At 39.9% G+C, this 7,713-nt stretch overlaps 1 pseudogene; it reads right to left on the bottom strand.

Moving 5' to 3' along the window:
• Positions 1-848: 848 nt before the first annotated feature.
• On the bottom strand, positions 849-2,189 carry LOC123852365 (elongation factor 1-gamma-like; annotated as a pseudogene).
• Between the last annotated feature and the right edge of the window lie 5,524 nt (positions 2,190-7,713).

Raw genomic sequence — 7,713 nt, 5'->3', positions numbered from 1 at the left:
CCAAGCTTTGGGCAGAAATCTGGTACCCCAGAAGCTTGGCCTCTCTACTAAACAGCTTGTTATAAGGGAAAGAGAATTTGATTGGATGTCAAGAGTCCAGTTGCAGATTTGAACTTTCCCTAATTACATATGTGGTGTTGGGCAAGTAACTTAATATATCTAGGCCTTAGGGGTTTGTTGTTGTTGCTTTTGTTAACATTTTATCATGGGAATTTCAAACCTATGCAAAAGCAGAAAGAATAATATAATAAATCCCATGTACCTATCATCTACTTTCAGCAATTCTGAACTTCGATTTATTAAACTCTGCTTCACCTGCTGGATTACTGTGAAACAGATCCCAGACTCATATCATTATATCCTTAAATATTTCAGAGTGTATCTCTACAAGATTAGAACTACTTTGTTTTTAAAAGTCACAATACTAGAGGCACTTCGATGGCTCAGTTCGTTAAGCAACTGCCTTCAGCTCACGTCATGATCCTGGAATCCCAAGATCCAGTCCCAAGTTGGGCTCCCTGCTCAGCGGGGAGTCTGCTTCTCCCTCTGAGCCTCCTCCCTTTCATGCTCTCTCTCTCTCATTCTCTCTCTCTCAAATAAATAAAAATAAAATCTTTAAAAGTCACAATCACATTAGATACTAGAAGTAATAATAACTCAATAATATTTTCAAATATCTAGTGTTCAAGTTTCCTGACTGTAACATTTTTAAAAATATTTTTTTAGGGCACCTGGCTGGCTCCGTTGGTAGAACATGCAACTCTTGATCTCGGGGTCATGAGTCTGAGCCCGACGTTGGGCATAGAGATTACTTAAAAATTTTTTTTTCACTGTTCTGTTTTCCTGAAGAGCAGGTACAGGCAGCTAGGTGATGGCAAGAGATGTTCACTTGAAGATCTTGCCCTGACTGAAGGTTTTGCCCACATGCTGGAAGGCCCCCTCCCAGGAAAAGTACTCTTGAACCATTGTCTGGGTCTCCTTGCTGCCAGGATCCAGTTTCCACCATGTATATGATTTGAAGTCCACCTGCCAACTTGGACTCAGCAGAAAGGCAAGTTCCTGGCCTCAGATGACCCAGACTCCAGAAACGGAGCTGCTATTGTTGGCTCCAAAGAGGATGACACTGGCAAAGGCATTCTCCCTCAGCTTGTCCGACCGCTGGAACATTCCAGTGATAAGGTTGCAACTCATGAAGTTCTGAGTGAGCTCTTCAGGGAAGTGGTACTCTGCGTACCACAGAGACCAGCCATCCTTATCAAAGTGCTCCCAAAAATACGGGAGCACCACAAAGACAGTGTCCTCATTGGAGTACTTGGCGCTTAAATTCTCCAACACAAAGGTACTCTTGGGAAGGTGAGCAGAGGGGTCCTTGGCCTTTGGTTCAGCAGCCAGTGTCTGGTCATGTTCATCCATCTTCTCCTCAGGAGAAGGGGCAGCAGCCTTTTTCTCCTCTTTCCACTCAGCCTGGCTTCTCTTCCTGAGAACCTTTCTCTTTCCATGGGGTGTCCTTTTTAGGCTGGCTTTCTGCAAACTTTATAGCGACAAACTGGGCCATCTTCTCATAGAGTTTCACCTCCCCCAAGACAGCCCTGAACTGGGGCTGGTTAATGCAGGTGAGGAGCCAGTGGTTGGTATTGGGGAAGGCCTGGCAGAAAGAAGGCGCCAGGACCTGTTAATAGAGCCACAACAGAGTGCAGACAACTGTGATGTCAGCGAGGGTCACACATTCGACCACCAGGAAAAACCTCATCTTCAAGTGAACATCCAGTAGCCCCAGAATTCGCTTCACTTCCTCCTTTGCATTCTCTGTGGCCTGATTGTTGTGGTGCATGATGCCCAAGGTGGAGAACACCCAGGTGCTGGCTGGGGGCACTATGTCACTATCAGCAAAGCTCACCCACTGCACCTCCTGGGCTGCTGCCTCTGGAGTACTTCCCTGTAGCTCTTCATTGCTCACCTATTAGGCAATGGCTTTACCCTCAAACACACAGAATCATCGTCACCCTCAAATACTGGAACTTGCCAGCAGGAAATTTATGCAGAAATTCAGGGGTGTAGTTGGTTTGGCCAAAGTGGAAGTGGGGTGGTGCAGAGAACACGTGGACCTGAGCCCCGCTCTATGAGCAGCAATGAGAGCCTTGAAGGCCCTCCAGTTTTCAGGATATGTGTACAGGGTCCCAGCTGCCATGGTGATTCCACAGAGAAAGCTTTTAGCTTTAAAATTTTTTTAAATTAATTTTTTTAAATTTAAAATTTTTTAAAGGATCAAAATGAGGTCCAAAAATTCAGTTGTTAAATTTATCTAAGTCGATTTTAAACTATAGATTCTCCCTCTCTCTCTCTTTCTCTCTCCTTCAACTTATTTGGGGAGGGGGGGGAAGTAGATCAATTGTCCTGTAGAGATTCTCATTGTGGACTTTGTTAATTGCATCCTTGTAATGATTCTTAATATATTGTTCTGTCCTCTGTATTTCTAATAGTTAGATCTACAAGTTTGGTCATTTTAAGTACTAATTTTTGATAAAAATGCTTCTAAGGTATTGTGCACTTCCATTAGGAAGCATATTATGTCTAGTTGTTTGTCCTTTTGAGTTGTTAGCAGCCATTGATAACTATTGTCTAGATCCATTATTTCAAAAGGGGTAGCAAAATAGTGATATGATATTTTTAATATACCTTGTTCATTTACTAGCTAGAGTACTTCTATAAATCTATAAATAGTAGCTTCTTGCAAACTATTTGGTTACCCTGCAGTATAGAGATATGGGAAAGGCAGGATAAATGCTTGAGTCTTTCCCTGTATTTACAAGTTTTAAAAAATAATGAATCATTTTTCTAGCATCTTCTCATAGAGAACAATGAGGGGTTTTTGTTGTTATTTAAGATCATATGCACTTTTGGGTTTATACATATTTGATGCCCTTTAACCCATTTTGGTTCTTATTCTTGTAGAAGCCCATATCAGCTAGTGGGAACCTCTTCAGTTAGTCTAATAAGGAGAGAACACATAAAACTCTATGTTTGCAGAAGACATGAGCTATGGGAAAATCCAAAAGAATTGACAAAAACACTCCTAGAACTAAAAAGTAATTATAGTAAGGTCATAGGATACAAGATTAATATATAAAAGTCACTTTCCTATGCACCAGTAATGAAGAAGTAGTATTTAAAATTAAGAACACAATTTCAGGATGCCTGGGTGGCTCAGTTGGTTGGGCGACGGCCTTCGGCTTGGTTATGATCCCAGAGTCCTGGGATCGAGTCCCACATCAGCAGGGAGCCTGCTTCTCCCTCTGACCCTCTCCCCTCTCATGCTGTTTCTCTCTCTCTCTCAAATAAATAAATAAAACCTTAAAACACACACACACACACACACACACAATATCATTTGCATTAGCACCCCTGAAAATGAAATACATAGGTGTAAATCTAACAAAACATGTACAACACCAAATGAGGAAAACTTAAAAACTCTGATGAACAAAATCAAAGAACTAAATAAATGGAGAGATAGTCCATGTTCATGGACAAGAAGACTCAATATTGTCAAGATATCAGTTCTTTCAACTTGATCTACAGATTCAATGCAACCCCAGTCAAAATCCCAGACATTTATTTTATGGATATCAACAAACTGAGTCTAAAGTTTCATTATTCATAAAAGACAAAAGACCTGGAATGTTCAATACAATATTGAAGGAAAAGAACGAAATTGGAAGAATGACACTATTGATATCAAGATTTACTGTAATTGTAAACTTCTGCTCTGCAAAAGACAATGTCAAGAAAATGACATGACAAGCCATAGATTGGGAGAAAATATTTGCAAAAGACATATCAGATAAAGGACTGTTATCCAAAATTTATAAAGAACTCTTAAATTTCAACAATAAGAAAACAAACAATCTGATTTTAAAAATAGGTCAAAGGAGGAAGAAGAAGAAGAAGAAGAGGAAGGAGAAGAAGAAGAAGGAGAAGGGGAAGAAGAAGGGGAAGGGGGAGGAGGAGGAGAAGAAGAAAGTATTATACCTGTCAAGAAGGCAAAGCAAAAACAGCACCTCTCTCTGTGCAATGCTGGAAGTTGAATGGGGACCAACACACAAATCCATGAGATTTTCTTTAGTGCTCTTTTTTTAATTTTCCAAATGAGAAAGCTAATAATACAAAAACTTTAAGTCATCAGGAGTCAAATTGTGATGATAATCCTGTTTAAATCAAGCCTGAAGGAATTAAAATAAGTATATGTTTTATAATTTTGAAAGTATTCTTTTTGAAAAAAAGTACTCTTAAGGTGTTCTGGGAAATGTACTTACATGTAACATCTCCATTTTTAGTGATTGTGGATAAATGATGTGTGACTGTAACTTCCTCCTTGGTTAAATTATAAGCTATTATATATCACAACATGATTGAATATATGTCATTTCAAACCAAGCCCAAGATAAATGACCCATATTTCAAGTTAAGCTTTTTACATGTTGAAAGAAGACAACAATCTTGGACCCTGACTAAAGCCTACCCAGAAAGACTGATGTATCACATATTCTAAATATCATTGAGTCAAAGGCAATGAAATTTGTTACATACTATGATATTTGAGAATGTATGTGAGCTTTTTAAATGTACTCCATGGTTCAGTACTATTAAGTCCTGATCCATCCAGTTGATGCATCGCGTCATCAACCTGCCAGGAAGCCTTTGGAGAGCCATTTGTCCCTGGATCCAAATCAAATATGTACCCTGACTGTTAAAAAATATTTTGTGAGACTCAACAACTGAACCATCTTTGATAGGACTGCCAAATGAATTATGAGCACAGTTGACCACTTTGGACCCTGGGGCAATATTACCAAAAAGAAAAAGAGAAAAATATGTTCTTTCTAGTTTCTGATCTTATGCAGAACAAATGCATCATTCTTTCTGTTATGAATCTCAGTTGAAGTCCAAGGCCCGTGCACTCTTCTTTTTCGGAACTTAACAGGGTAGAGATGTCATTTATCCTGTGTATCATTTGAAGGGGCATATACTCAAAGTTGATATGTAACATTATTTCTGAATCACAACACAGTTGAGGCTTAGGAGAGAATTGTTGGCTCCTGACTTACCTGGGATCACCTCTCAGCATCACCACTTAATAGGACCCTCCTCTTTCAAAGTGGGGTAATAATATCTATCTTTTGTAATGGCTGTCAAGGTCAATGGTGAATGCTAAGTTTTGTGGGGGTTTTTTGTTTTTTGTTTTTTATTTTTTAAAGGATTTTATTTATTTGAGAGAGAGAGAGCACAAGAAAGGGCAGCGGAAGGCAGAGACAGAATCAGGCTCCCCCTGAGCAGGGAGCCTGATGTGGGGCTCAATCTCAGGATCCTGAGATCATGACCTGAGCGGAAGGCAGCCGCCTAACCAACCCAGGCTCCCCAAATGCTAAGTTTTTGACATATTGTGGGCACTCATAAAAAAGACAGCTTTTATTACGAGGGTCTAACAACAACAGGCTTTTTCTAACATTGCTAACTTAAAGTCTTCTGAGGATCAATTTATGAATACGATTATATATAAGACAGTGGGGAACAGTCCCCCAGGAAATGCCTAACCTGCCAAAGGCCTTCAAAAACAAAAAAGCAGCAAACAAACGAAAGCAGCAACACAATCACAAATAAACAATAACAACAATAAGAAACCCACAGTGCCACCCACGTCAACCCTGTCTGCCCCTTGGTCCCTAAATATTAAAATTTAAATAATGTATTTAGGAAAGAATCCCCGGAAATTATTTTGCCTTTCGGCAACTTTATACCTCAGATATATAAAAGAGACTTTTACTTTCTTTCTTTCTTTTTTTAACGAATAGCTTCTGAGTTCATCTGAAGCATCCCCTCACTCCTTTGACCAACACATTAATAATTCTACACATTCCTACTTTGCTTTACTGCTCCCAGGCTGATTCAGAAAACATGCACACTTGGCTATTCACGAGGAGCAGTGTTCAGTTTCTCTGACTACCTGAATTCCCAGAGTCAACAGAAAGAGAAGGGAAAGGAAGCACAGACTATGTTTCATTTCCATCAGGCTTCTGCTGAAATGCTGTGATTTTTCTCCAGGCCCAGCCCCAGGCCACTGCATGAAAGGCTAGGACTTCCCGAAGACAAAGACTTCAATTTTGGTTTTATTGCATTTCTTTGTATTTTATTATTCCTCTGCATCCTGCTTCAGGAAAGTTTTGGAAAATACAAACATCTTAACGCTGGGAGCCAAACTGCTTAAAACAATTACTTGGTTTTTAGTGGGTATTTTAAAAAAAAAAAAAGATTTTCCTCTTGCAACTATTTGGGAGTTTACTTTCTTGCAAAAGTTGGGCTTTCTGAAAAATTTCCATTGGCAGTCATCCAGGGTCATAATGACTTTAAATTAAACCCTCAAGGGTTGCCCTTTCTCTCCTTGAGCCACAAACAATTCCTTCCTCTGAGTGTTAGACTCAGTTTAACTCCGCAAACTTCCAGAAGCAGCGCACATGGACACAGAGGGCAGAAATTTAAACTTCCAACTTTAAAGAGGCTGTCAGGACCTGGCATTCTCAGCCCTCTCTGAATCCCTGTTCTTCTTCTGAGTGTGAGTACACACGGGAGGTCAGAGAAGCAGCTGTTTGCCTAAGTTGTGCAAGGCTGGTAAGGAATTTCAGGCAGGTGTGTAAATTATTTTATCCAAAAATGTATCTAAGGGCAAAACCTTGATCAAATATTCCAAAGAAATGACTCAAGATCATCGAGCTGCCTCACTAAATTTGAAAACATTGGCACTTTCCCAGAATTTCTTTCACCTTACAAAGATACTAGTAACAGTACAACTTTATGTTTACAAGTCTACCAGCCAGAATTATTTTAATTTTACTTAGAGTTTTTTCAAGCGACGTTTCTCCAAAGCAGTGAAGATTATTGGAGGTAATCTCACAAAGGGAACCTCTGGGATGGGAGGGAAGCAGAAAGCAGCTTAGCATTTTTCCTTGTCTTCACTCCCCTCCCTGCCTGCCCTGCCCCCACCTCCACACCCGCCCACCCCAACTCAAACAGGTTCTAATTAAGGCAAAAACCTATCTATCTGAAGAACAAGCCTGAGTTTCACCCGAGTAGTAAGTCTTATGGGCCAGGGACATTTGAAAAGGCAGACCATTTGTAGGCACCACAAATGAAAAGCCAAGTTTGGTCCTTGGAATTGCTTGGCTGAAATCGCTTTCTCTTGTCTGAAGGAGCAGAGATCAGATGTGACTCCGACTTGCTTTCGAGCATTTTGTTTAGGAGTCTCTCAGCTCTTGACTGTGTGGAGTCCCTTAGATTTTGTTTTTCTTCTGAGTTTTGTGGCTCACTCGCCTTTTGGTTGTGTTGCTGGTAATTTGAAGATATCTCTGGTCCCCTGTGATTTGGCTCTTAAGAAGATTTACAGGTGGGTCTCTTCAGTCATGCCCTGAAAAGGTGATAAAATTTTAAAAATCTACTCGGAGGCCACACCATTTAACATAATTCCCCTTCCGTGTTTCCTCACCTTATACATGTAATCCAGTAAGCTATTTTATAGAGGCTAAATAGAAAAGGACAGTGGTACTCTAGTATTTCTTAACCTGTTATTAAGAGCACAATATTTTAACAGGAATGAAGACCCAAATGCAAATTTCTATTCTCTTTGTATAACATTGACGCAACAAAGAATGAATTGAGTACATG

The sequence above is a fragment of the Mirounga angustirostris genome, unplaced genomic scaffold (genome assembly GCF_029215605.1).
Source record: "Mirounga angustirostris isolate CCGP_5_RB_7025 unplaced genomic scaffold, mMirAng1.0.hap1 SCAF_7, whole genome shotgun sequence".
In the NCBI taxonomy this organism is placed as follows: domain Eukaryota; kingdom Metazoa; phylum Chordata; class Mammalia; order Carnivora; family Phocidae; genus Mirounga; species Mirounga angustirostris.
The sequence above is the reverse complement of the archived record's forward strand: the minus strand, read 5'-3'. Positions and strand labels throughout refer to the sequence as shown.